This window comes from Podarcis pityusensis, assembly GCF_964106645.2.
Source record: "Podarcis pityusensis genome assembly, chromosome: 3".
Classification (NCBI taxonomy): domain Eukaryota; kingdom Metazoa; phylum Chordata; class Lepidosauria; order Squamata; family Lacertidae; genus Podarcis; species Podarcis pityusensis.
This window is the reverse complement of record NC_138026.1, coordinates 1,302,628-1,320,271: the sequence shown is the minus strand read 5'-3', so window position 1 is coordinate 1,320,271 and position 17,644 is coordinate 1,302,628. Positions and strand designations below refer to the sequence as shown.

The window sequence follows — 17,644 nt, the reverse complement described above, 5'->3', positions numbered from 1 at the left end:
GGGTTCAGGAGTTCAGACCAGACTAAATTTCATAAAATCATCCACAGACTTTACTAAAACAAAACCCTACGAGAGAGAAAAACTCCAAATAGCTCAAAAGGTAAGAAAACAACAAACACTAACTTATCCAGCTAGTTAACATAAACACACTTAAATCTCAGTAGGCTGAGCAACGGAACAAGATGCTGTCAAAAGCCCAACCTCTGCTTGGCTGGCTGCCAAGAGCTCCCACCAACCCAGGTTTTATGGGGGCTTAGACCATGGGCGTTCACCTCTTCCACCCAATTACCTTGTGACACCGGTCTTGAAGCCTTAACGGGAGACAGCTGTATCTAAGCTCATTATCTCTGAGGTTCTAACTCATTTTCATATAATTTTTAAAGAATAATTTTTAATTAGTTTTCCAATATACCCCCAATAATAGCCAAATTATAATAATAACAATTAATTCCCAAATTATACAATTATCAAAGTGCCAATCAACTTCCAATTAATACATTTTAGTTAAAGTGGCTCCCCGCATGGTGGTCTGGGTGCATTTCCGATCCTATATCACTGCGTCCCATAAACTTAATTGTCAATTACATTTCAGTTATAATAATAATCCCTTAGTCAACAGCTACATAATTAATGGTTTCCATTTTTGATGTTGTAATATATAAATTTATAAAGCTTCAAGTGAGGAACTCAAACTATTATCATAGAATCATAGAATCATAGAATCAAGAGACCACAAGGGCCATCGAGTCCAACCCCCTGCCAAGCAGGAAACACCATCAGAGCACTCCTGACATATGGTTGTCAAGCCTCTGCTTAAAGACCTCCAAAGAAGGAGACTCCACCACACTCCTTGGCAGCAAATTCCACTGTCGAACAGCTCTTACTGTCAGGAAGTTCTTCCTAATGTTTAGGTGGAATCTTCTTTCTTGTAGTTTGGATCCATTGCTCTGTGTCCGCTTCTCTGGAGCAGCAGAAAACAACCTTTCTCCCTCCTCTATGTGACATCCTTTTATAGATTTGAACATGGCTATCATATCACCCCTTAACCTCCTCTTCTCCAGGCTAAACATGCCCAGCTCCCTTAGCCGTTCCTCATAAGGCATCGTTTCCAGGCCTTTGACCATTTTGGTTGCCCTCCTCTGGACACGTTCCAGTTTGTCAGTGTCCTTCTTGAACTGTGGTGCCCAGAACTGGACACAGTACTCCAGGTGAGGTCTGACCAGAACAGAATACAGTGGCACTATTACTTCCCTTGATCTAGATGCTATACTCCTATTGATGCAGCCCAGAATTGCATTGGCTTTTTTAGCTGCCGCGTCACACTGTTGGCTCATGTCAAGTTTGTGGTCAACCAAGACTCCTAGATCCTTTTCACATGTACTGCTCTCAAGCCAGGTGTCACCCATCTTGGATTTGTGCCTCTCATTTTTTTTGCCCAAGTGCAATACTTTACATTTCTCCCTGTTAAAATTCATCTTGTTTGCTTTGGCCCAGTTCTCTAATCTGTCAAGGTCGTTTTGAAGTGTGATCCTGTCCTCTGGGGTGTTAGCCACCCCTCCCAGTTTGGTGTCACCTGCAAATTTGATCAGGATGCCCTTGAGTCCATCATCCAAGTCGTTGATAAAGATGTTGAATAAGAACGGGCCCAAGACAGAACCCTGTGGCACCCCACTAGTCACTCTTCTCCAGGATGAAGAGGAACCATTGATGAGCACCCTTTGGGTTCGGTCAGTCAGCCAGTTACAAATCCACTGAGTGGTAGCATAGTCAAGACCACATTTTACCAGCTTCTTTACAAGAATATCATGGGGCACCTTGTCAAATGCCTTGCTGAAATCAAGGTAGGCTACATCCACTGCGTTCCCTTCATCTACCAGGCTTGTAATTCTGTCAAAAAACGAGATCAGGTTAGTCTGACATGACTTATTTTTCAGAAATCCATGCTGACTATTGGTGATCACAGCATTCCTTTCTAGGTGCTTCACAGACTGTTTGCTTAATGATCTGCTCCAGAATCTTCCCTGGTATTGATGTCAGACTGACTGGGCGGTAATTTTTTGGGTCCTCTCTTTCCCCCCTTTTGAAAATAGGGACAACATTTGCTCTCCTCCAGTCTGCCGGGACTTCGCCTGTTCTCCAGGAATTCTCAAAGATGACTGCCAGTGGTTCTGAGATCACATCTGCCAGTTCTTTTAATACTCTTGGATGCAGTTCATCTGGCCCTGGAGACTTGAATACATCTAAACTAGCCAAGTATTCTTGTACTATCTCCTTAGTTATTCTGGGCTGTGTTTCCTTTGCTGAATCATTTGCTCCAAATTCTTCAGGTCGGGCATTGTTTTCTTTATCGGAGAAGACTGAGGCAAAGAAGGCATTGAGGAGTTCAGCCCTTTCTGTGTCCGCTGTTTGCATTTCACCATCTTCTCCTCTGAGTGACCCCACTGTTTCTTTGTTCTTCCTTTTGCTACGAACATACCCATAAAAGCCTTTTTTGTTGCTTTTAACCTCTCTAGCAAGCCTGAGTTCATTCTGTGCTTTAGCTTTTCTGACTTTGTGTCTACACGTGCTGGCTATTTGTTTGAATTCCTCTTTGGTGGTTTCCCCCCTTTTCCATTTTTTGTACACATCCTTTTTTAATCTTAACTCAGTTAAAAGTTCTTTAGATAGCCACCCTGGCTTCTTTAGGCACCTTCCATGTTTCCTTCTCATTGGTATTGCCTGACGTTGTGCTTTTACTATCTCCCTCTTAACAAACTCCCAGCCATCATGAACTCCCTTTCCTTTTAGTATTACTGTCCAGGGGATCTCACCCAGCACTTCCCTAAGGTTTATGAAGTCGGCTTTCTTAAAGTCAAGAAATTGAGTCCTAGTATGCTTGGCTGCTCCTTTCCGCTGTATAGTAAACTTCAGAAGAGCATGATCACTCGCGCCTAATGATCCTTCCACTTCTACCCCACTAACCAGGTCATCAACATTGGTTAGGACCAGATCTAAAATGGCTGTTCCTCTTGTTGCTTCTCCCACCATCTTTATTCTGCCCTGCGTGTGAAAACTGTTATATCCATGGAGATTCCTTCTTTCCATCTATGGTGTTGTCTCTTTCCCTTCCCAGCTGTTGTTTTCTCCCATCGTGGCCTTGGGCGGAACTGAATCTCCAAGTTTTTCAGAGGTCTTATCTCTCCGTCCCTTGCTTCGATGTCTCGGAACAGGCAGCAGTCTGCTAGAAACCATTCTGTCTCACTAGTAAAACATGTCACAGATCTTTGCCATTTCCCCCTCAGCCTTGGAAAAGGTGAGCAGTTTTCGAATGTGCTGAAGATTTAATACTCCTTTCCAGCTCCCAGAATCTCTGCAGTGTTCTTATCACAGTTCCTAAATTCTTTTCCTTCCAGCAAGAGATTTATGGCTCAATTAAACTTCATCTTAGATTACATTCCGTCAGTAGCACACAAAAAGGGTTGCCAAATCATAAATATATAAATGCTTCCTTCTCTCCAACCGACTCTCACGCCAAAGAAAATCTTAATTCAAACCTTTGATCCCTGTAGTTAGTATATTCAGCAGTATTGTCAGGGAAGAGTTAGAAGTTTCCAGTTTCTCAGAGGGAGAAAGCATTCCCCAAGGGGAGAGGGAGAGCAGTGAATCTAATAGAAGGGAGCAAGAGGAACAACAGGGAGGGACCGGCTGTTCACAGGAAAGGCAAGGGTTCAGTTCTAGCTCAGATTCGGAGGAGGGGAGATACAAGCCAGCTCTAGCCAGGAGGGTAGGAAAAAGAGCGGGAAAGCGAAGGGAAGGGCGCCTTCACCATTTTGAGGGTGGCTGGTCACGGAGAAGCAGAGCTCAGAAGGTATCTGAAATAACTTGCTGCTGAAATGGAATACTCAGGATGAAACGGTAAAATCGGCTATGATTAAATGGGCACAGGATGTTGGGCATAATATTATGTTTGCTGACTGGGAACAGTTATGGACCACAGGGATGAAATTTACGGCATGTAATGCCTTAAGAGAGAATATTATGAAAATGATATACAGGTGGTACATAACCCCAGTCAAGCTTGCAAAAATCTATCACTTGCCCGATAATAAATGTTGGAAATGTAAAGAAACTGAAGGTACATTTTTTCACCTTTGGTGGACGTGCCCAAAGATTTATTTATTTTTTAAATAATTTTTATTAAAGTTTTAAACAACAAAGAAAGAAAAGAAAAACATACACAATACATATAACAAAAACACAAAAAAAAGAAAACAAAGGCAAGATTCAACAATAAAAATACAAAAAACAGAGACTTCCGGAGGCGGCGCCAGCGGTTAATGGCGGATTTCCTCAATCGGAGGAAATCTCGCCACAAAACTAAGGGTCGAATCCCGCTTCGGCGTAGCGGGGGACCCTCAAAAATCACAGGCGGGGGAAGCCTGTGAGCCTGGGACCCAGCGGGCACATTTGGCGCCCCCCCAACCCGGTAAAAAGCCTGGCAACGGGCTCGGAATCGGAGCGGGGGAGAGCACTGTGCTATGGGCTGTCTGCTCGTTCGTGGTGTGAAGCCGCAAGCTGTTGACCGGAGAGCGCTGCCTTTTTTCCTTGAAATTCGGACTCGAAAATCAACGATCCGTGAGTAGGATATAATCTATTTGGAACTGTACAAATCAGAATTTGGCCGAAAACGGAAAGAGGTATAAAAAGGAAGTCTGCCTCTTTCCTTGTATATAAAATAAAGCATTGAACTTGAAAGCGGAAGCATCGGAAAAGCACGTATAGTGGACTTTAATCCAATCATCTAACCTGGACTTTTCCCTCTTTAAACTGAGGGAAAAGGAGGGAGAATTGTGGATGTGATTTCTTCACAAAGAAGTGGAATAAAAGGGATTAAAACCATCGTTCAATTCCCTGGGAAAGGATCTCCAGAGGTAACTTAGGAAAGAAAGAGAGGTACTGTCTTGCAATATATTTTGACAGCTAGTCCTGCACAGGGAATAAAAGTCTGGACATATTATGTGAATATATATCTCCTGGTCCTAAGTTAATATTTTGTATAGACTGTTTTCTTCCTGAATAAACTGGAGGGGCTTAAAAAAGATACTAAAGTATCCAAGAACTTTTATGACTGTTACAGTGTCCCCCTAGTGGAATTTGGAATTGTTACAACTTGTTATAATTGAAACTGTAGCTGGCTTGAGGAATTCTCACACTGTTTTGTTGGAAATTTCCACTGTTTGATTCTAACTGTGTGACTGACCTTGAGCATTATCTAAAGGAATGGCAGATGGTAAAGAGAAAGCGGATGCATCGACTACAAGGTCGGGAAGGTCTATTCGCACAGAAGAAGGATTACAAAGGAGATCTTCGGCCTCAGGCCCTTCTGGAACCTCAACAACAGCCTCATCGGCACAACTAAAAGTAAAAGGTACGACAAGTGATGATGCCTTTGCTCAAGTCTTGGCCAAGGTCAATGAATCTTTAAACAGAATAAGCCAACAAGTAGCAGAGGCATGTGACAAGATTGATCAAAATACAATAAGTATCAATCAAAATACAACAAGTACTAATCAGAATACTGCAAGTATAAATAATTTGGGCCAGAAAGTAAATACTAACACAGAGACTATTCAGAAATTATTAGAGGAATCGGCCTCAACACGCCAGATTGCTGAGGAGGCTAAAGAAATTGCTACAACTTCTGCTACAGAGGTTAAAGAGGTCCAAGAGACAATACCAACACTGCACAACTGGAAGACCATAAATTGACCCTGTCTATGATAGAATTGAAGGAAAAGCAAGTGAACTTACGGGTCAGATCGGTACCTGAGGTGGAAAAGGACAATCTAGCTGAATTTCTCACGCAGGAATTTTTGGACTTTTGGGATCCAGAATTGGCAAAAGACAGCTTCAAAATAGTAAATGCTTTTAGACTTGGGAGAAGAGGAGAGAAGAAGGTGAGAGACTGTCTGATTACCTTTCGAACAAAAGAAGAGAGGGATAAGATTTTGGGCCTACATTTTAAGAAGACACTGGAAATCCAACGGACAAGGGTGGAAATATTTAAAGATATTCCGAAATACCTTCTGGATTTCAGATCAAACTATAAAGACTTGGTTACCCTGCTGAGAAGGAACAGTATCAACTTTAGGTGGGAACTCCCTCAAGGCCTGTCTTTTAGCTACAAAGGAAAGAAGAGGAAAATAAGATCGGAAGACGACAAAGACAAATTTTGCAGAGACCACGGAGAAGACTTACAAAAAGAACTATTTCCGGAACCAAAAGACCGTTCGAAAGAAGGGATACCACCGACGGATGAGGAACAGGCACTAGGTGCAGTAGGAGGAGAACTGAAACAATAACATCATGGCCCTGCAACTTTTAACATGGAACTGTCGGGGTTTGAATTCCCCTCAGAAAAGGAAGTCAGTATTTCATATATTAAAAAAGGAACAATTGGATCTAATTTGTCTACAAGAAACACATATAACAAGACTACACAGGAAATTGTTGATAAATAAAAGACTTGGTCAGGAATTTATTTCGTCGGACAAAGTTAAAAAGAGAGGGGTTGTGATTTACGCAAAAGACAATTTATCACCGAAATTTGTTTTTAAAGATGACCAAGGAAGATTTGTGGCAATTGAAATTCAAACACAAGGAGAAAAATTTCTGATTGTAGGAGTCTACACACCAAATGATGGGAAATCTGATTTTTTTAAGAAGTTGCATGAGACCCTGATGGACCATATGGACTATAACACGATTCTGATGGGAGATATGAATGGAGTGGTATCTACTTATATGGACAAGGCACAAAGACAGGTAGTCACCAAGGATGGTAGACTACCGAAAACTTTTTTTGATATGACAGACAACTTGGATTTAGTGGACATTTGGAGAATTAGAAACCCCTTGGCTAAAGAGGGAACTTTCTTTTCTAAAGCCAAAATGACCTGGACAAGAATTGACCAAATTTGGATAACTAGAGGAATGGCACCAAAGACAAGAAAGGTGGAAATCTGCCCGAAAATTTGCTCCGACCATAACGCTGTTAAGATGGAAATGAGACTAACACCAACTGGCTCCTTCAGATGGAAGATGAATGACACCTTATTTAGAGATGAAGAATTCCTTAAGAAGGCCCAAAAAACTCTGAGAGATTACTTCGAGATAAATCTTAGTTCCAACGTGGAGAAAAGAGTAATCTGGGACGCAAGTAAAGCAGTTATGAGAGGGTTCTTAATACAACAGAATGCGATAAAGAAAAGAACTCAAAATGAGAAGAAGGATAAAATAATGGACAAAATAAATGAATGTGAAAAAAGACTGAGAGTAAATCCCAAATCTCAAGAGATTTTGAGAGAGTTAAAGCTATATCAAGTACAATATATGAAAATGATGAATCAGGAAATAGAATGGAAAATTAAACAAATGAGACAAAAGACTTTTGAATCGGCCAATAAATGTGGCAAATTGTTGGCATGGCAAATGAAAAAGAGACAAAAACTAAATACGATTACGAATTTAGAAGTGGAAGGAAGGAATATACAGAACCCAGCGGAGATCAGAAGTTGTTTCCAGAAGTATTTTAAACGACTATATATTCAAGGGCCAATGAAAGAAACAGATTTAGACCAATTTTTGAAAACAAATGGATTACAAAAAATATCTCAAGAAAATAAATTAATTTTGAACTATGGAATAACTGAACAGGAAATAGAAGGTGCCATTCAAAACATGCAACTGGGTAAATCTCCAGGACCAGATGGCTTGACCTCTAGATACTATAGATCTTTAAAAGAATGGTTAATCCAACCATTGAAAGAGGTCTGCAATGAAATAATGGAGGGGAAGAGAGCACCAGAGTCGTGGAAAGAAGCATATATTACACTTGTACCAAAAACAGAGACTGAAAAGACACAACTTAAGAACTACCGCCCTATATCATTACTTAATGTGGATTACAAAATTTTTGCAGATATTTTGGTGAAGAGATTTAAAAAAGTGTTGATGGAAGAGATTCACAAAGACCAAGCTGGCTTTCTCCCAGGAAGACATTTGTCTGACAATTTGAGGAATATAATTGATATCTTGGAAAAATTAGAAGTGAATATAAATACTAAAGCAGTGTTGATATTTGTAGACGCGGAGAAAGCCTTTGACAATATTTCTTGGAATTTTATGAAGAAGAATCTACAGGGTATGGGGGTAGGCCAAGGTTTTGAGAATGGTATAAGTGCAATTTATTCAGAACAAAAAGCTAAACTAATTGTAAATAATGTTGTGACGGAAGAACTAAAAATTGAAAAAGGGACACGACACGGTTGCCCAATTTCCCCACTTCTTTTTATTTCGGTCCTGGAGGTTTTGCTAAATATGATTAGAAGGGACCAGTCGGTTAAAGGTATACAGGTCGGAATTAAACAGTACAAATTGAGAGCATTCGCAGATGACTTAGTATTGACGTTACAGGAGCCAGAATCTAGTACAAAAAGGGTTTTAGAACTGATTCAAGAATTTGGTCAAGTGGCAGGATTTAAACTGAATAAGTCAAAAACCAAGGTTTTAGAGAAAAATTTAACACCGATTGAAAGAGAGAGGTTTCAGAATGAGACAGGTTTAACAGTGGTTAAGAAAGTTAAATATTTGGGGATTAACATGACAGCAAAAAATGGGAACTTATTTAAAGATAACTATGAAAAATGCTGGTCTGAAGTGAAAAAAGATTTAGAAATTTGGTCAAATTTGAAGCTTTCACTGCTGGGCCGTATTGCTGCGATAAAAATGAATGTATTGCCTAGAATGTTGTTTTTGTTCCAAACTTTGCAGATAGTGGACAAAATGGATTGTTTCAAGAGGTGGCAGAAAGATATTTCTAAATTTGTCTGGCAGGGCAAGAAGCCTAGAATAAAATTTAAAATACTAACAGATGCAAAGGAAAGAGGTGGATTTGCCCTGCCAGACCTCAAACTTTACTATGAATCAGCAGCTTTTTGCTGGTTGAAAGAATGGCTACTCCTTGAAAACACTGACATTTTGGACTTGGAAGGTTTTAATAATGTATTTGGATGGCATGCATATCTATGGTATGATAAGGTTAAAGCACATAAAGCATTTAGAAACCATATTGTCAGGAAAGCGCTATTTAATGTTTGGTTAAGATATAAGGATTTGTTAGAAAACAAAACCCCAAGGTGGCTGTCACCAATGGAAGCGAAAGCCTTGAAAAAGGTCAATATGGAGGTCAAATGGCCGAAATATTGGGAAATTTTGGAACAAGACGGAGATAGACTGAAATTGCAGAGTTTTGAAAAACTAAAAAACAAAGTGCGAGACTGGCTTCATTATTATCAGATAATGGAGGTATTTAAATTGGACAGGAAAATTGGCTTCCAGGTGGAAAGATCCAAATTAGAAACAGAATTGTTGGAACCCAAAACTAAGAATTTGTCAAGAATGTACAACTTGCTGCTGAAATGGAATACTCAGGATGAAATGGTAAAATCGGTTATGATTAAATGGGCACAGGACGTTGGACATAACATTATGTTCGCTGACTGGGAACAGTTATGGACCACAAGTATGAAATTTACGGCATGTAATGCCTTAAGAGAGAATATTATGAAAATGATATACCGGTGGTACATAACCCCAGTCAAGCTTGCAAAAATCTATCACTTGCCCGATAACAAATGTTGGAAATGTAAAGAAACTGAAGGTACATTTTTTCACCTTTGGTGGACGTGCCCAAAGATTAAGGCTTCCTGGGAAATGATATATAATGAATTAAAAAAGGTATTTAAGTATACCTTCCCTAAGAAACCAGAGGCCTTCCTCCTGGGTATAGTCGGCCAAATGGTGGTAAAGAAGGATAGAACTTTCTTTATGTATACAACAACAGCAGCAAGAATACTCATCGCAAAGTATTGGAAGACACAAGAACTTCCCACGCTGGAGGAATGGCAGATGAAACTTATGGACTATATGGAATTGGCGGAAATGACTGGTAGAATCCGTGACCAGGGAGAAGAGTCGATGGAGGAAGATTGGAAGAAATTCAAAGACTATCTTCAGAAACACTGCAAAATTAAGGAATGTTAGAGCGATGTTGGACTGAAAATAAGTGGTTTCCAGCTGTACAGGTTAAAGTTAATGATAGACTAAGATTAAAGATTAAGATTAAAGATGTTTAAAGAAATGGAAATTTGATATTAAGAGGGAAAATTTTAATGTTATATGATACTAAGACCAAGGATTAGGTTTAAAGAAGTTGAAGTTATATATTTTAATATTTTATTAAACTAAAGATTGGGATTAAAAAAGTGGAAAAGAAACTGCTGGACAAACAATTTGGTTTGGAATACGAAAGAGGGAGGTATGAGGAAGTCCAGAAAATAAGTAACTTAAGAATGGAAATGGAAAAGAGATATTGTTTTTAATTGTTACGTTTTTTGTTTTCTTTTATTGTTGAATTTTGTGTTGCTTTCTTGTGTGTGTTGTTCTTATATGTACTGCGTATGTTTTTTTCCTCTTCATTGTTGTTTAAAACCTTAATAATTTTTTTTAAAAAAAATTATTTTTTTTTAAAAAACAGAAGGTATCTGAAATAAGTGACTCTGAGGAATAATAGTTAAGAACTGTTTATAAGATTATTTTGTTAATACACAATAAAAAGTTATAAAAGAACAAGAAGCGTTTGTGTGCTGATCTGAAGAGGACAACGACCAGTCCTGACAGAATACCTTCTGCTCTGCGCCTCTTCACTATATGTAAAGAAGGAGAAGCCAAAATGGATGGAGCTGTGGCGCCAGTTGGGCAAGGAGAAACCCCAGCACTCCAGCTAACATTACAGGACTTATGGCAACGGAACCTACAGTTGAAAAGTCAAGTCGACGTACTATCGGCAGCATTGGGAGAACATAGAACCATTTTGCAAGCGACATGTGGAGATAGAGTGAGTAAAATATTTACTGTACGTCCACGTAGCTTCAAGGGAGAAACCTCTGAATACATGGCTTTCAAGACAGAAATTTCTTACATAATTGAGATAAAGGATAAAGAATTTCAATCTGAGCAAGAGAAGGTTGCTTATGTGATTAATTTCTTGGAAGGGAGGGCTAAGGACTGTGTTATACCCCTAATATCTCGAAGGGATGCCGCCCTAGGAAATCTACAAATGTTTCTGCAGTATCTAGACACGATTTTCTTAGACCCTGCGCATGAAACAACCACAGCTAGGCAGCTGTTGAGAATGAGACAAGGAAAAGACACTGTGGGAGTTTATTGGTCCAACTTTAGTTTGCTGGTGCAGAAATTAAAATGGGATCTGAATTCCCCAACAGTTGCAGCCCTTTTTAGGGAAGGACTGAATAATGAGATTTTAGACCAATTGGCCCAAATGCCAGAACCTAGTTCCTTGGACTCTCTGGTCCGAACGTGCCTGCAATTGAGCCTACGCATAGAACGGAGGGCTAGTGAAAAGAAGGAGCAATGTAGACCGCGATGGCGGGAAAACAATATCGAAAGTACAGAAAGCAGAATGGGCAACGTGCCAGGACGAGAGCGGCCAGAGCCCATGGAATCAGGGGCAGCCAGACCCCTCCCAGTTACTACCTCTTCTATGGTAAGAGGAAATGCAGGGAGAGGAAGAAACACGAGGCGTTGCTTTGTCTGTGGAAAACCAGGGCATCTAGCACGACAATGTCGCAATCGTAAAGGATGGGAGTCTCTATCTGGAGCAAACATGGGAGAAGACAATTGCCCAAAGGAACTGCATCAGGGAAACGAATGTCCCCGGCTGGAAATGGGAGCTTGCAGCCGGGTGGAGGAACAATAGAAGGCTCTCACGCGGAACCACCTATCCCAGGACTAACGGTGAAGGTGCAACTACAACTACCCAATGGACATAGGGTCCAGGTAGAGGCGCTGTTAGACTCAGGAGCGTCAGTAGATTTCATAGACCAGAAATTGGTACAGGAACACAAAATCGCTTTGTTACCTTTGAATTTCCCACTACGAGTGAAAACAATCGATGGCAGACCACTACTGTCAGGAGAAGTGACTTACGAGACTCCACCAATGAGAATGGATATGAGTCATCACTCAGAGACCAGGGCATTTCATGTGACCAAACTAGCTGGGCACCCGATAGTCCTGGGCATGAGTTGGCTCAATCGTCACAATCCAGTGATTGCCTGGCATCAAAGGTCTTTGGTTTTTGGTTCGATCTATTGTATGACACATTGTTTGGGGCAAAAGGGGAAAATCTCGGTGGAAGTAATGGGAACAGAGGTGGAAGGGAAGTTGATGGGGAATGAAAGTGAGATTCCGTCACAATATATTGCTTATCGGGATGTTTTTGTGAAAAAGAAGCGGATAAACTTCCACGACATAGGCCCTATGATTGCAAGATAGATCTAGTCCCTGGGGCACAGTTGCCACCAAGCAAGATATATGCCATGTCAGAAGTAGAATCTGCAGCATTGAGGGAGTTCCTGCAAAAGAATTTGCAGAGAGGTTTTATTAGAGAGTCCACGGCCTCGGGGGGTGCTCCCGTCTTTTTTGTCAAAAAGAAAGGGGAGGAAGGGGCACCGAGATTAGTATGTGACTTCAGAATCCTTAATAGCCAAATGAAGCCTCGCGTGTGCCCACTGCCACGTATAGATGACCTCTTAGAGAAAGTAAGGTCAGCCAAAGTCTTTACCAAGCTTGATCTACGAGGAGCATATAATCTGATAAGGGTCAGAGAAGGGGATGAGTGGAAAACCAGTTTTTGTACTAAGTATGGTGCATTTGAATTCTTGGTAATGCCTTTTGGCTTGCAAAATGGCTCAGGGGTATTTCAAACCTTCATCAATCACGTCTTGGCAGGTATACTGGATCAGTTCTGTGTCTCTTATTTAGATGACCTTTTAATATCTTTATGTATGCAACAACAGCAGCAAGAATACTCATCGCAAAGTATTGGAAGACACAAGAACTTCCCACGCTGGAGGAATGGCAGATGAAACTTATGGACTATATGGAATTGGCGGAAATGACTGGTAGAATCCGTGACCAGGGAGAAGAGTCGATGGAGGAAGACTGGAAGAAATTCAAAGACTATCTTCAGAAACACTGCAAAATTAAGGAATGTTAGAGTGATGTTGGATTGAAAATAAGTGGTTTCCAGCTGTACAGGTTAAAGTTAAGGATAGATTAAGATTAAAGATTAAGATTAAAGATGTTTAAAGAAATGGAAATTTGATAATAAAAGGGAAAAATTTAAAGCTATATGACATTAAGAGCAAGGATTAGGTTTAAAAAAGTTGAAGTTATATATTTTAACATTTTATTAAATTAAAGATTGGGATTAAAAAAAGTGGAAAAGAAACTGCTGGTCAAATAATGTGGATTGGAATACAAAAGAGGGAGGTATGAGGAAGTCCAGAAAATAAGTAATTTAAAATTGGAAATGGAAAAGAGAGTTTGTTTTTAATTGTTATGTTTTGTGTTTTTATTGTTAAGTTTTGTATTTTTTTTTTTGTGTGTTGTTTTTCTTTTTTTGTTTGTTTAAAACCTTAATAAAAAATTATTAAAAAAAGAAAAAAGAAAAAGAAAAAAAAATAGATGACCTCTTAATATATAGTGAAAGTATGGAAGAACATGTAAAACATGTCACGCAGGTGTTAGAGAGATTGAGGACCAACAGGTTATATGTGAAGTTAGAAAAGTGTAAGTTCCACACACAAAATGTGGAGTTCCTGGGATATTGCATTTCCCACAAAGGGGTGCACATGGACCCCAGTAAAGTTCAGGCAGCGGTGGAGTGGGAGGCACCTAAAACTAAGAAAGATCTACAGAGGTTTTTAGGATTTGCTAATTTCTACCGTAAATTCATAGGTAATTACTCCAAAATCACAACACCACTGACTGATTGTCTAAGAGGCAAGGGGACATTCAGATGGTCTGAGGAAGCACAGAAGGCCTTTGATAAATTAAAGGCGGTGTTTGCTTCAGAAAAATATCTTATGCACCTAGATCCAAGTAAACGTATGAAGGTAGAAACTGATGCCTCTGATAGGGCTATTGGGGCCATTCTGCTGCAACAGGACAAGGAAGGGGACTGGAGACCCTGTGCATTCTACTCTAGAAAATTAAATCAATCAGAACAAAACTACACCATATTTGATAAGGAACTTTTAGCTGTGCATGCTGCCTTTAAAGTGTGGAGACATTTTTTGGAAGGGGCGTCACATCAGGTGGTGGTACAAACAGATCATAAGAATTTAGAGTATTGGAGAACTGCTGGACAGCTAAACCAAAGGCAAATTAGGTGGGCGGAATTTTTTGCTGGGTTTAATTTTAGGATTGAGTACATACCTGGGCATCAAAACGTTCGTGCAGATGCGCTATCGCGCAAACCTGAGTATATGGAAGGAGAAGCACCTCCCAAGTTGCGAGAAATGCTGAGATCGGATCAGTGGGGGTGTGCAGCCGTGGTAGTGGACGGCAGGGAATTCCAGCGATTGACAGTAACAGATGAGTTTGCACAAAAGAAAATGGAGGAACTGAGAAAAGGTAGAGGGGAAGAGGAAGGTTTCAAGGAAAAAGGTGGATTGTTGTACAGGAGAGGGGTGCTGTATGTACCTGCAGGTGAATTAAGAGGTAAAGTGTTGAGGCAACATAATGATAACCCGACTGCAGGACATTTTGGTAGAGAAAAGACCCTGTATCAGATCACTCGGCAGTTCTGGTGGCCAAAGATGAGGGAGGAGGTGACGCAATATGTAAGAGGTTGTGAAGTATGTCAACGAGCCAAGGCACCCAGAGCAGCTCCTGCAGGGTTGTTACAACCTATGCCCACGCCGGGAAGGCCTTGGGATGTGGTGTCTATGGATTTTATAACGGATCTACCATCATCGCATAGGCATACAGTGATCTTTGTGGTGGTTGACATGCTAACCAAGATGGCGCATTTCATACCATGTGCCAAAATTCTGACCGCGCAGGAAACTGCAAATATGTTTTTAGATAATATTTTTAGGTTGCATGGTATGCCATCACAAATCATTTCAGATAGAGGGGTCCAATTTACATCACAATTTTGGAGGAGGTTAATGCAGTTACTAGATGTGGAGCTAAGCCTCACGTCGGCGAGACACCCACAAACCAATGGGGAAGCTGAAAGAACAAATGCAACACTACAACAATATCTGAGGTGTTATGCTGGTTATCAGCAGAGTGGGTGGTTAGAGAAGTTGAGTCTAGCAAAGTTTGCGTATAATAATGCAATGCATGTATCTACGGGCAGAGCCCCATTTGTGGCAAACTATGGCTTGCACCCAAGGGCATTCCCAGGTCAAGAGGAGCAGTTAGCAGTACCAGCAGCAGAACAAATGATAGAGGAGTTGAGGTGCATTCATGAGATATTGAAAGAGGATCTGGAAGAAGCTAAAGAGGCTTACAAGAGAGCTGCAGACAGGCACCGGAGAGTTGGGGAAGAAATCCAAGTAGGGAGCTGGGTATGGCTGTCTACCAAGGGACTACCAATACGAGGGAGGTGTAAAAAGCTAGAACCAAGGAGATTGGGACCTTTCCAAGTAAAGGCTCAAATTAACCCAGTCACTTTCAAGCTTCATTTACCTGAAAATATGAGAATACACCCTGTATTTCATAGATCTTTTTTGTCAGTGTTTGTACCAGCGCATAAGTATCAAAGTTCAAGGGAACCACCTCCTTTTCCCACCATGATGGGGAAAGAGGAGACCGAACTGGAAGAGATATTAGACTTGAGAATAAGTAGGAGGAAATTACAGTATTTGGTTGCATGGAAAGGGTTAGATGAGTCTGAAACCAGCAGAAAAAATTAACGTTCCAGAATTGCAGAGAAAAGTTCATAGAAAATATCCCCACAAGCCAAAACCCCATAACTGGCATCTTCAAGAAATTTTTGAAGAGACAGATAGCGAGGAAGAAGAGTTCATAGGGTTCGGTCCTTCAGAAACAGAGGAGGAAGGGGGGCTTAGGGGAGGGGGTGATGTCAGGGAAGAGTTAGAAGTTTCCAGTTTCTCAGAGGGAGAAAGCATTCCCCAAGGGGGGGGGGAGAGCAGTGAATCTAATAGAAGAGAGCAAGAGGAACAACAGGGAGGGACCGGCTGTTCACAGGAAAGGCAAAGGTTAAGTTCTAGCTCAGATTCGGAGGAGGGGAGATACAGGCCAGCTCTAGCCAGGAGGTTAGAAAAAAGAGCAGGAAAGCGAAGGGAAGGGTGCCTTCGACATTTTGAGAGTGGCTGGTCACAGAGAAGCAGAGCTCAGAAGGTATCTGAAATAAGTGACTCTGAGGAATAATAGTTAAGAACTGTTTATAAGATTATTTTGTTAATACACAATAAAAAGTTATAAAAGAACAAGAAGCGTTTGTGTGGTGATCTGAAGAGGACAATGACCTGACAAGTATGTTGTTGCAACCCTTTTCCATCACATGCTGGTACAGTGCTACCTCGGGTTACATACGCCTCAGGTTACAGACGCTTCAGGTTATAAACTATGCTAACGCAGAAATAGTACCTCGGGTTAAGAACTTTGCTTCAGGATGAGAACAGAAATTGTGTGGTGGCAGCGGGAGGCCCCATTAGCTAAAGTGCTGCTTCAGGTTAAGAACAGTTTCAGCTTAAGAACGGACCTCCGGAACGAATTAAGTACGTAACCAGATGTACCACTGTACTTTAAAGCCAATTAAAGATCCAATTAAATAGAGAACCTCTGATTCTTTTAAAAAAATTTAACTTGTTTTCCAAATTTTAACAAATCAATCCAAATTATTTAAACAGCTCCTGTTGCAAATATGTCCAATTCTTTCTGATGTTGCTGCTTCATTGTTCTTATTTAATCATCTTTTCATCCATCTATTCGTTTTAATCCATTTATATAGCTATCCGCTCTTGTTGCCTTACAGTCAGTTCTTCTGTTGTTTCCCAAACACATAAAAGTCCATTTCCCGTGTGCAGCCCTTCAGGCACTCTTTTCTCAGGTCTGGTGTGTAGAGGGACTAGCTGCCATAATTCATTGTCCATTCACATTCCACTCCTTTAAGAACTCCTTTGAAAGCAGTCCTTCCATTGTTCAAGGGTACACTGAGCCATAAATAAATCCCCGACAAGATGACCATTCCACCATTAAAACTCTGGGGATTATTTTCCACAGCCCACAGTTAAAAATCAAATACACATATAAAATCCGCCCCCCCAAGACCCTCGTCCTTGCAAATCTCATCTCACTACAGATCAAGTCCAAGAATAATTTATATAATAATTTATACGTTCGAGAGGGGAGGGTATAGAAAAGCATAAATCAATGGCTCCCACATTTCTTGATATCAGATAACATCATAACACCTGCACACGATTTTTCCATTTTGTGGGGAGGTGATCAGAAAATAAAAGACCCTTAAAAAACCACGAAAGCAAACATTGCCCCCCCCATCATTGTTCCTTACTGTTGTAAGAAATTTCGTGCTTGTTCAAAGTCATTCAGATACCTTCATAGCTCATGTCCAGTCCATTCGGTAGTTGGTTAGTTGCAGCCCATTATCATATGCCGCTTCAGGAGTGCCCCATAATTAATGCCAATATTCTGAATTCTTGAGGAACCATTCTCAAATCATGCTGCCGATGGATGGAGG

The 17,644-nt window shown here is 40.6% G+C and overlaps 1 protein-coding gene and 1 long non-coding RNA gene across 6 annotated transcripts in view; one reads left to right on the top strand and one right to left on the bottom strand.

Annotated features, from left to right (window-relative positions):
• Positions 1-17,644, top strand: part of LOC308472536 — a 188,134-nt gene that overhangs the window by 58,384 nt on the left and 112,106 nt on the right. The gene's annotated exons all lie outside the window — the stretch shown is intronic.
• Positions 1-17,644, bottom strand: part of CYP39A1 (cytochrome P450 family 39 subfamily A member 1) — a 77,332-nt gene that overhangs the window by 28,743 nt on the left and 30,945 nt on the right. The gene's annotated exons all lie outside the window — the stretch shown is intronic.